The sequence below is a fragment of the Pan troglodytes genome, chromosome 5 (assembly GCF_028858775.2).
Source record: "Pan troglodytes isolate AG18354 chromosome 5, NHGRI_mPanTro3-v2.0_pri, whole genome shotgun sequence".
NCBI lineage: Eukaryota > Metazoa > Chordata > Mammalia > Primates > Hominidae > Pan > Pan troglodytes.
In genome coordinates this window covers 87,282,284-87,294,809 of record NC_072403.2, presented here as the reverse complement: position 1 = coordinate 87,294,809, position 12,526 = coordinate 87,282,284, and the positions used below count along the sequence as shown (strand labels likewise).

At 38.5% G+C, this 12,526-nt stretch overlaps 1 protein-coding gene and 1 pseudogene across 5 annotated transcripts in view; both read left to right on the top strand.

The window, feature by feature from the left end:
- FILIP1 (filamin A interacting protein 1) overlaps positions 1–12,526 on the top strand; it is a 200,186-nt gene that overhangs the window by 161,831 nt on the left and 25,829 nt on the right. The gene's annotated exons all lie outside the window — the stretch shown is intronic.
- On the top strand, positions 10,254–11,396 carry LOC107975201 (high mobility group protein B1-like; annotated as a pseudogene).

The following is a 12,526-nucleotide window of genomic DNA, read 5'->3' as shown; positions in this document are numbered from 1 at the left end:
AGTTCACAAAAGCTGCTAGCAACAGGTCTACAGATTTTTTCTCTTCTCTTTCAATTTTTTTAATCACCAAGTTCTTTTTTAGAGTGGGACTATGTGAAATAGGCCTTCCTGCACTGGGCTAGGGTAAAAAATTTGAGATCACAGGCTCCAAAACGTTGCTGGTCTTTATAAGACAAGAGGAGAAAAAAAGTGTACGAGGGCTTTTGTAAACTCATCTTCACTACTAAGAAATACAAAACAAAAACAAAGCTCAAAAGTTTTTGTCCTGTTGGGAAGGATTCACCATTTCTCTCTTTATAAAAAATGATTCTCTGGCACTCAGAAATCAGAGCTGGAACTAGGGTGAGGCAAGTGAGGCTCTCACCTTGGGTGCTAAATTTAAGGTGATGCCAAAAAACTCAGTAATCAAGATATATTATATTTTAATGAACTATTTAAAAAGTATCAAAATTAATGCAAAAAATCCACGATGAAGAAAATATCAAAATTTCAAGTGAAGACAGGCTCTGACTCTGCAGTTGTACAACCCAACCCTCATCCACTTCTCTCTCATCCCAGCCCTGCACAGTATATTAGGGCCATTAGATTAATTCTGGATAACTATAATAATAATCACCATATTGAGGAAATGAGGTAATTTATTCAGAAGTAACATTCTATAATTGGATCATTGGTAACACAAAGGATATGCTTGAGGTCATGGATACCTCATGTACCCTGATGTGATTACTACACAGTGTATGACTGTATCAAAATATCCCATATACTCCATAAGTGTATATACCTACTATGTACCCACAAAAATTAAAGATTAAAAATTTAAAAAATTAAAAAGTAATGCCCTTTCTATTTGGTAAAACCATGCCCTATTATTTTAACAAGGTGCTTAGCTCTATACTGTACTCTAGTTGGGAAAAAACACATTGTGACTAAAGACTTCAAACTACATGCAAGCTTGACTCTTTTGAGGTTCATTCATCTTTAATTACTATCATGCCCTTATGAGTTTTAACCTGCCCTCTGTCTTGGAAGACAGAGAGGCGTACACAAGGGGAGAGTTGAAGAAAAGCAAAAATAGTGTTCTGAGAAGGAAATTAACATGGTCTGGCTAAGAAACAAGCTTAGGATGACTTTTTGGTGACATTTGTGTTGCAAAACGGGGTTCGATGGATTAAGATGAGGACAAGTGACAAAATCTTAAGGAGTCAAAGAGACAACTGATGCTCTGGAGCTAATGCTGATAAATTTGGAAATGTGGTTGAAAAGTGGGAGTGTCAAGAATGTTGGGCAAAAGGAGCCCTGAAATCTTACACCACTTTATTCCAAGAAAGAGAGGTAAGAATGAATATAGGCAGATGTCCCCTTAAATATTTAGGAGCACAGATTGACAAGTGTTCCAAGGATGGTGGTTATCACAAGAATGGATAATTAGGATAAGCTTTAAAAAAATTCTCACTTCCCATTTCCTTCTCCCAAACAGTTTGTCCTTAGACCATAAGAAGAAAGATAAATTAACAAGTTTCTGTGGAATAGGACAGACTGAGAATACTTTCTCTGGCATAAGTTTGACTAAGTATCAAATGGATTCCAATAAGGAAGAAAAGTAAAAGTCTAACAAACTAAATTATATAAACATGGAAGGGAATAAGAGAATCACCCATAGTCACAGACAGATGTGAAAGTTCCATGGCACTGTGAGGAAAGTGAAAATACAACCAAAGGCCAAGGGAGCTGAGACTGGAGGTGAGAGGGGGGAGCTAAATATTACAAAGGAGATTTTTTTAGAAAACATTATTAGCTGGGCACGGTGGCTCATGCCTGTAATCCCAGTACTTTGGCAGGCTGAGGTGGGTGGCTCACTTGAGGCCAGGAGTTTGAGACCAGCCTGGCAAACATGTGAAACCCCATCTCTACTAAAAATACAAAAATTAGCCAGGCCTGGTGGCGCATGCCTGTAATCCCAGCTACTCAGGAGGCTGAGGCAGGAGAATTGCTTAAACCCGGGAGGCCGAAGTTGCAGTGAGATCATGTCACTGCACTCCAGCCTGGATGACAGAGTGAGACTCCATCTCAAAAGAAAGAAACAAACAAACAAACAAACAAAAACATTATTACAGAAAATTTCAAACATTTACAAAAGTAAAGAGAACAGTATAATGAACACCCATGTACCCATCAATAATCTTCAACAATTAATTAACTTATGACCAGTCTGGTTTCATCTATTTTTCACCCCCCTGAATTATTTTGATATAAATTTCAGATACACAATTTCATTCACAAATATTTCAATATGTACTTCTAAAAAATAAGGACTCTTAAAAATAAAGGACTCTTGCCATAATCCATTATCTAACCTAAAACTTAATAATTATTTCTCAACAATATAATTTTTCCAATTATCTCATTTAAAAAAGCAGTTTGAATAAGAATCCAAAAGGTTACAATTGGTTGATATGTCTTCTAAATTTTAAAAAAATCCATGGGTTCCCCTTTCTGCTCCCATTTTATCTTGCAATTTATTGATTGAAGAAACCAGTTTGTTTATCCTATGTAGTTGCCCACATTTTGGATTTTTCTGATTGCATCATCATGAGGTCATTTAGCAGTTCCTTGCTCCTATCTTTCCTTTAAACTAGTAATTAGTAGTTATAGGAGCTTGATTTGATTCAGGTTCAGGGTTTTTTTGTTAAGAGAATCTTTCATGGGTGGAGGTTTGTATATAATGTCTGGCTGTCTCTTTTTGAGAAACACTGATGAGCATTACCTACATCCATTATTTCAAAATGGTGGTATTCTATAGTTACCTCTTTATTTATCAATAGTAGCATGTTTTCATTTATTAATTTATAAAGAATAAGGAAAAACAAAGTTTTAAATTAAGAAGAAACGTTAATATATATCTCTTAATGTTTATATAGGAAAAACAAACTAGTTTCTTAAATATATATGAGGGAGATCTGGAGAGTGTTTTGAAAGGCTCTGTGCATTGACCTGTCTTTTTATTTTATATTTATATATATGCATATATACTTATATATATATATATATATTCATGTATATATATTCACACACAAAAAAACCTTAAAATACTGATCCTGCCCTACCTGTTTCCTGTGTTCACTTTCCTGTTTCTCCTTCCTTTTACAAGCAGAGTGACATGATCTGATTTACCCTCTTTTAGGATCATTCCGGCTTTTGGGAAGAGAACAGACTGTGGGTGGACAAGAGTGGAAGTTGGGAGTCAGATTAGGTGGCTCTTGCAATAATCCAGATAAGAGATGATGGTGGCTTGGGCCAGGGGGATAGCAATGGAGGAAGTGAGAAGTAACTGGATTCAGGATATATTTTGAAAGCAGAATTGACAAGATTTGCTGATGAATTGAATGCAGGGATGTTACTCAAGATGGCTCTAAATTTCAGTCCTAAGCATCTGGAAGAAGTGGGTGTAGGTGACTGATTTGAGGAAGATGTGGTTGGAACAGATTCATGGGGAAGATTGGGAGCTCAGAAGAGATAAAGAATGAACAGCTCAGTGGGCTCACAGCTAATTGAATGACAATGTCCACGCTACTGAATGGATTGATGTCAGCAGGAGGGAGATCTGGAGAGTGCTTTGAAAGGCTCTGTGCATTGACCTGTCTATTTAATTAATAATTGGGGTCATCTTGCCATTGACACAATGCTAGGTATAAGCTGTTATTCTGGGTGACAAAATAGAGTCCAAGGGGCATCTTGACAATTCTAAGATAAACTGAATCAAGCAAGATGAAGTTAACCTAAACAGAGTCTGGCAAACCTGAGCTGTCCAGGCAATATCCATTTGAGCAATAGCATTGTTATGAAAGCACAGTGTTTGTGCAAATAGATCTGATTCAAAATCCCAACCTGCCTCTTCTTAGTCATGTTCTCTTAAGTTAAATAATAATTTACCTTATTTATAAAATGGTATAGTATTGCCTTGCTCAAAGGGAATGAAAATTAAATGAAATAATAAAGCTCTCACACTACCTAGGAGACCTTTCCTTTTATTTCATATGTTGTCAAAATTAGGTATTAGCAAATATTGGAGTTGGGGTGGGCTTTATTTAAGCTTTATTTTATTTTAATAGTTTTTGGGGAACAGGTGGTTTTTTGTTCAGGGATATGTTCTTTAGGGATAGCTCTTTAGTGGTGATTTCTGAGATTTTGGTGCACCCATCATCCGAGCAGTGTACGCTGAACTCAATGTGTAGTCTTTTATCTTTTACCCCTCTACCCCACTTCCCTGAGTCCCCAAAGTCCATTGTATCATTCTTATGCCTTTGTGTCCTCATAGCTTAGATCTCACTTATAAGTGAGAACATATGATATTTGGTTTTCTATTCCTGAATTACTTCACTTAGAATAATGGTCTCCAACTCCATCCAGGTTGCTGTGAATGCCATTATTTTGTTCCTTTTTATGGCTGAGTAGTATTTCATGATGTGTGTGTGTGTGTGTGTATCTATCTATCTCTCTATCATCTATCTATCTAATCTATCTATCTATCTATCTATCTATCATCTATCATCTGTCTATCTATCTATATCTCACCTTTTCTTTATCCACTCGTTGGTTGATGGGCATTCAGGCTGGTTTCATATTTTTGCAGTTGCGAGTTACACTGCTAAAATGTGCATGTGCAAGTGTCTTTTTCATATAGTGACTTCTTTTCCCCGGGGTAGATACCCAATAGTGGAATTGCTGGATCAAATCGTGGTTCTACTTTTAGTTCTTTAAGGAAGCTTCATAATGTTTTCCATAGTGGTTGTACTAGTTTACATTCCCACCAGCAGTGTAAAAAAGTGTTTACACATGATGTGATCCCTTTTCACCACATCCATGCCAACATCTATTATTTTTTTATTTTTTAATTATGGTAATTCTTGCAGGAGCAAGATGGTATCTCATTGTGGTTTTGATTTTGCATTTTCCTGATAAGTAGTGGTGTTGAGCATTTTTTCTAAATGTTTGTTGGCTGTTTGTATATCTTCTTTTGAGAATTGTCTATTCATGTCCTTTGCCCACTTTTTGATGGGATTATTTGTTTTTTCTTGCTAATTTAAATTCCTTATAAATTCTGGATATTAGTCCTTTGTCAGATGCATAGTTTGCAAATATTTTCTCCCACTCTGTGGGCTGTCTGTTTACTCTGCTGTTTTGTTTTGTTTTGTTTTTTGAGACAAGAGTCTCGCTTTGTCACCCAGGCTGGAGTGCAGTGGCGCAATCTCGGGTTACTGCAGCCTCCACCTCCCAGATTCAAGCAATTCTCCTGCCTCAGCCACCCAAGTAGCTGGGGCTACAGGTGTGTGCCACCACACCCAGATAATTTTTATATTTTTAGTAGAGATAGGGCTTCACCGTATTGCCCAGGCTGGTCTCGAACTCCTGACCTCAGTTGATCCACCTGCCTTGGCCTTGGCCTCCCAAAGTACTGGGATTATAGGCATGCACCACCGTGCCCAGTCTGATTACTTCTTTTGCTGTACAGAAGCTTTTTAGTTTAGTTAGGTTCCATCTATTTATTTTTGTTTTTGTTGCATTTGCTTTTGGGTTCTTGATTATAAACTCTTTGCCTAAGCCAATGTCTAGAAGAGTTTTTCCAATGTTATCTTCTAGAGATTTTATGGTTTCAGGTCTTACATTTAAGTCTTTGATCCATCTTGAGTTGATTTTTGTATAAGGTGAGATGAGGATCAAGTTTCATTCTTCTACATGCGGCTTGCCAATTATCCCAGCACCGTCTGTTGAATAGGGTATCCTTTCCTCACTTGATGTTTTTGTTCGCCTTGTCGAAGATCAGTTGGCTGTAAGTACTTGGCTTTATTTCCGGGTTCTCTATTCTGTTCCATTGGTCTACATGCTTATTTTTATACCAGTACCATGCTGTTTTGGTGAATATGGCCTTCCAGCATAGTTTGAAATCAGGTAATTGGTGCCTCCAGATTTGTTTTTTTCGCTTAGTGTTGCTTTGGCTATGTGGGCTCTTTTTTGGTTCCATATAAATTTTAGGATTGTTTTTTCTAGTTCTGTGAAGAATGATGATGATATTTTGATGGGAATTGCATTGAATCTGTAGAGTGCCTTTGGCAGTATGGTTATTTTCACAATATTGATTCTACCCATCCCTGAGCATGGGGTGTGCTTCCATTTGTTTGTATCATCTGTGATTTCTTTCAGCAGTGTTTTGTAGTTTTCCTTGTAGAGATCTTTTATCTCCTTGGTTAGGTATATTTCTTTCCTTTTTTTTTTTTTTTTTTTTTTTGGTTAGGTATATTTCTAAGTGCTTTATTTTATTTTTATTTTTTTGCAGCTGTTGTAAAAGGGATTGAGTTCTTGATTTGATTCTCAGTTTGGACATTGTTGGTGTATAGCAGTGCTACTGATTTGTGTATAGTGATTTTGTATCCTGAGACTTTACTGAATTCATTAATCAGATCTAGAAGCTTTCTGGATGAGTCTTTAGGATTTTCTAGGTATAGGATCATATCACTGGCAAACACTGACAGTTTGACTTCCTGTATTAGTCCATTTTCACACTGCTACAAAGACACCACCTAAGACTGAGTGATTTACAAATAAAAGAGGTTTAATTTGCTCACAGTTCTGCAGGCCTGGGGAGGCCTCAGGAAACTTACAATCATGGTGAAAGGCAAAAGAGAAGTTAAGTACCTTCTTCACAAGGCAGCAGGAAAGAGAGTGCAGAGGAAACTGCCACTTTTAAAACCATCAGGCCTCATGAAAACTCCCTCACTATTATGAGAACAGCGTGGGGGGAACCACCCCTATCCAATCACTTACCAACAGGTCCCTCTCTTGACATATGGGGTTTATAATTTGAGAAGAGATTTGGGTGGGGACACAGAGCCAAACCATGTCACTTCCTTTCTACCAGTTTGCATGCCCCTTATTTCTTTTTCTTGACTGATTGCTCTGGCAGGGTGGGCTTTTAAGAGCCTCTTGAAATAATATTAGGACTAGAGATTGTCTAGGACCTGAAACATTACCTCGCCAGAAAAAGTTTTCTTGTCAGCCCCTCTAACACCACCTGAAATGTCAACTCCCTTCTCTTTACCTTCCCCACCTGTGCTTCCACCTCTTTCTGCCTTAAGATTAATAACCAATTTTATGTTTTCTATCATATTTTAAGTCACTCGCTAGTAATATTTGTTTACAATCTTTCTCCCTTTATCTGACATCTCGGAACACTTTCCAGGGTTTTAATTTTTTTTTTTTCTGGTTTTTAATTGAGATATAATTTACATACAGTAAAATTCACCAATTTTAATTATATAATTTGATGAATCTTGACAAATGTATGCACCATCAACAATCATAGAACATTTGGGAATATAAAGTTCAGCTATTAAATTCTAAATTCACATTTGGAGCTCAGAATGGAACTACTATGCCACTCATTTACCTGGGTTTTTAATCCAATTGCCATTATTTAATTAAATGTAAGAAAAAAATCACATTAATAAAGAGTTTTCTAAATGGCAAAAAATAAAAATAATAAAGGAAAAACTTCTGGGCCCACACTTTTAAAGTCTTCTAGTTGAAAATAATTAAATTTCTGAACATGCTGATAAGTGATCAATTTGCAAGTTAAAAAGTATAATTTTGGCTGGCCATAGTGGCTCATGCTTGTAATCCCAGCACTTTGGGAGGCCGAGGTGGGTGGATCATCTGAGGTCAGGAGTTTTAGACCAGCCTGGCCGAGATGGTAAAACCCCGTCTCTACTGAAAATACAAAAATTAGCCAGGTGTGGTAGCACATGCCTGTAGTCCCAGCTACTCAGGAGGCTGAGGTGGGAGAATCATTTCAACCCGGGAGGCTGAGGTTACAGTTAGCCAAGATGGCACCACTGCACTTCAGCCTGAGTGACAGATTGAGACTCTGTCTCAAGAAAAAGTATAATTTTATTCAGTATGAAATAAGAAATTAAGAATACATTTAAGAATAGTTATTAAGAAAGGCAATAACAATTTAAAATATCTATTAATTCATTTACTTGTCTTTGTTCTCTAAAGAGGACTAAATGCTTGCAGAAAATTTAAAATTTGCCAAGAAAAAGTTTGATTTTAGGATACTTAGGGCTCTACCTGTGACTGCTGATGGGAATCAGGGTACTAATTTATTTTTTTTAGTCTTAGTCTTCTGGTTTGTTTCCTTTTCATGCTAATATATTTAGAATCAAGGCATAGTTGAAGAATGGGAAGGTGAGCGGAGAAGAGAATGGAGAGGAGGTGGTAAGACTAGTTGGCACAAGCAAAACTTAAATCTCTTATTCTGCTTCTTAAATAGCATAATTACACGGAAATGGTGCCCAGTAATGTAGAGCAAATTAATTGTTTAAAGTGCAAAATGAAATTGTAACTATTAGGAAATTGTTGAAAAAAAAGAGAGATGTAATATGCCATAGGCATTATGTTTTGTGAATACATACATGCTATATTTCTGAATGCCGAATGCTTGTTTAATGTAAAATGAGGATTTCTAAATATGAGGGAAGAGAAAAAAACATCTGCAAGTGGAATGCTGAATCGACTGGGGAGGTGGATAAAGTGAGACACAAGCCTGTTCCTGCCTTCCCAAAACCCTCTTCCTTGGGTGCTCCTGTGTTTCTCCATGGCTCCCTCTTTCTCTGTATCTGTTTCTCCTCTTCTCTCTCTGCACAGGCCTTCCATAGGTCCTTCTAATTCTTTTTATCTCTCATTTTTGGACATTTCCCAAAGTTTTTTCTCCATCCTATCCTTTTTCTCTCTTTAGATATGTTCTACTTTGGGGATCACATTCATTTCTATGTCTAAGGAAATATCACCTCCATTATGGAAATAAAAATCTAACAATTACTAAGCTTTTTAGCGCTGTGAAAATTTCTATGTAGGGTGGGATGGCTGACAAAATGACCGCATGTTTCCCTCTGATTTTCTTTCCTCCTAGGAGTTCTGTCACCTTAATTACCACTGTTCTTCCCAATAGACCCAAGGGTGTACTGCTCCACATTAGATTTTGATCCAACTGTGGGTGAAAATCCCTTTCCTTTAAAAAAACAAAAACAAAAACAAAAACAAAAACAAAAAACAAAAAAAACTACAACAGTCTGGGCACAATGACTCACAATTGTAATCCCAACACTTTGGGAGGCCAAGATGGGAGGATTGCTTGAGGTCAGGAGTTTGAGACCAGCCTGAACAACATAGTAAGATCCCATCTTGAAGAAGAAGGAGGGGGAGAAGGAGGAAGTAGAAGAGGAAGAGGAGGAGAAGGAGGAGGAGGAAGAAGAACTAAGACAAACTAGTGACACAAAAACCTATGAGAGAAAAAAAGCCTTAATTCAGCCTGTGCTAATACTCCCATAGCTGTTTTATAGGTTAAATAGAGGTTGTTCAGCCTCCAGTGCTACAGGTAGACAGATAGTAAGGGATATCTTGCTCAGCCCATATAGAGAAGGCTCCCTCCCTCATTTGAGGTTTCTCAGTTGAGAGACACATTTCTTTTCTAATAGGCTGACAATTAAAATGGACACGTTCTTCAAGGGAGGCCATTGCTCATTAGAGGAACTCATCTAATATTAATATAAAATTGCTGGCCTAATAACAACTGCAATATCTGTTTAACAAAAATGTATACTCACTCAGCATCGTGGAGAACTTTAGTTAATACATCTCTATTTAGGTAATTTCCAGATCTATATTTGTTTTCTTTTTTTCTTTTTTTTTGAGATAGGGTCTTGTTCTTTTGCCCGGGATGGAATGCAGTGATGTGATCTCGGCTCACTGCAACCTCTGCCTCCCGGGCTCAGGTGATCCTCCCACCTCAGCCTCCTGAGTAGCTGGGATTACAGGCACATGCCACCACACACAGCTAATTTTTGTTTTTTTGCTTTGTTTTGTTTTGTTTTTTTTTTGTAGAGATGAGGTTTTGCCATGTTGCCCAGGCTGGTCTCTAACTCCCGGACTCAAGCGATTTGCCTGCCTCGGCCTCCCAAAGTGCTGGGATTACAGGCTTGAGCCACCGCTCCCAGCCTACAGATTTATGTTTCTAATTCAAGTTTATATCTTCATTCTTTCTCTTGTTTATCCATTCAGTCAATATTTCTTGAGCACATCCTATGTGTCAGGCATTACGCTAGGGGGCAAACAAGACAAACATGGCAGCTACCCTCATGGAATTTGCATTAACAGAGGTAGGCAGACATTAAAAAAATTATAAGTTGGGACAGCCATTGCAGTAACTGAGCTCCATAGAGACAGCACCGGGGCAAATGAGAGCCGGACGGGCACTGGGCGACTCTGCCTTGCTGAAGAAAAATAACTAAACATGGGCGATGGAGATCCTAAGAAGCTGAGAGGCAAAATGTCATGATATGCATTCTTTGTGCAAACTTGTCCGGAGGAGGAGCATAAGAAGAAGCACCCAGGTGCTTCAGTCAACTTCTCAGAGTTTTCTTTTCTTTTCTTTTTTTTTTTTTTTGAGACGGAGTCTTGCTCTGTTGCCCAGGCTGGAGTGCAGTGGCACAATCTCAGCTCACTGCAAGCTCCGCCCCCCGGGTTCACACAATTATCCTGCCTCAGCCTCCGCAGTAGCTGGGACTACAGGCGCCCGCCGCTACGCCCGGCTAATTTTTTGTATTTTTAGTAGAGACAGGGTTTCACCGTGTTAGCCAGGATGGTCTCGATCTCCTGACCTTGTGATCCGCCAGCCTCGGCCTCCCAAAGTGCTGGGATTACAGGCGTGAGCCACCGGGTCCGGCCTCAGAGTTTTCTAAGAAGTGCTCAGAGAGGTGGAAGACCATGTCTGTTAAAGAGAAAGGAAAATTTGAAGATATGGCAAAGGCGGACAAGGCCCATTATGAAAGAGAAATGAAATCTATAGCCCTCCTAAAGGGGAGACAAAAAAGAAGTTCAAGGACTCCAGTTCACCCAAGAGCTCTCCTTCGGCCTTTTTCATGTTCTGCTCTGAGTATCGCCCAAAAATCAAAGAAGAACATCCTGGCCTGCCCATTGGTGATGCTGGAAGAAACTGGGACAGGTGTGAAATAACACTGATGCAGATGACAAGCAGCCTTATGAAAAGAAGGCTGCGAAGCTGAAGGAAAAATAAGAAAAGGATATTGCTGCATATCAAGCTAAAGGAAAGCCTGATGCAGCAAAAAAGGGAATTGTCAAGTCTGAAAAAAGCAAGAAAAAGAAGGAAGAGGAGGAAGATGAAGAGGATGAAGAGGAGGAAGAAGGTGAAGAAGATGAAGATGAAGAAGATGACGATGATTAATAAGTTGGTTCTAGCACAGTTTTTTTTCATGTCTATAAAGCATTTAACCTCCCTGTACACAACTCACTCTTTTTAAAGAAAAAAATTGAAATGTAAAGCTGTGCAAGATTTGTTTTTAAACTGCACAGTGTCTTTTTTTTTGTATAGTTAACACTCTACAGAGTGTGTCTTTAGATAGTCCTGTCCTGGTAGTATTTTCAATAGCCACTAACCTTGCCTGGGACAGTATGGAGGTTGTAAATTGGCATGGATTTAAAGCAGGTTCTTGTTGGTGCACAGCACAAATTAATTATATATGGGGATGGTAGTTTTTTCTTTTTCAGTTGTCTCTGATGCAGCTTATATGAAATAATTGTTGTTCTGTTAACTGAATACCACTCTGTAATTGCAAAGAAAAAAGTTGCAGCTGTTTTGTTGACATTCTGAATGCTTCTAAGTAAATATAACTTTTTTATTAGAAAAAAAATATGTTGATTAAGTGTTATAAAAGAAAACTGGGCCAGGCATGATGGCTCACACCTGTAATCCCAGCATTTTGGGAGACTGAGGCAGGAGGATCACTTGACCCCAGCAGTTCAAGACCAGCCTAGGTGACATCGGGGCGACTCTGTCTCTACAAAAAATAAAAATCTTAGCCAGGCATGGTGCTATGTGCCTGTAGTCCCAGCCATTTGGGAGGCTGAGGTCGAAGGATAGTTTGAGCACAAAACGTTGAGGCTGCGGTGAACTATAATCATGCCACAGCACTTTAACCTGGGTGACAGAACAAGATCTTGTCTCTAAAAAAAAAAAAAAAAAAAAAGACTGTAGGATATTGATATTACAGGAGTCTATAAGAAGTTCTGACTTAATTGGGTTTGAAGAAGTGACATTGAAGTGAAACTTGAAGGATGAAAAGCTAGCCAGGAACATTCAGTTGAGTGTGACGTGTGACAGGATGAAAAAAAAAGGAGCAGGGAGGAAATACTAAGCAGAGGACACAGCATTTGCAAGGGATGTTAGATAACGGGAGAGACTTACTGGACATGAACTTATCAAGGAGGTCAGGTATTGAATCCCATCATTCCCATCCCCAACGTCTTGCCTGTAAGAAGTTTGATTGCAGGTCTATTTGTGCAGAAGGCATTGGCAGGCCTTCCAAAATGAGCTGAGCAACTTTACCTTGATCCTGGATCTGACCCTCAGCTGTACCAACTGGGAAACTGGGTTTTGGGAGCACACAGAGAA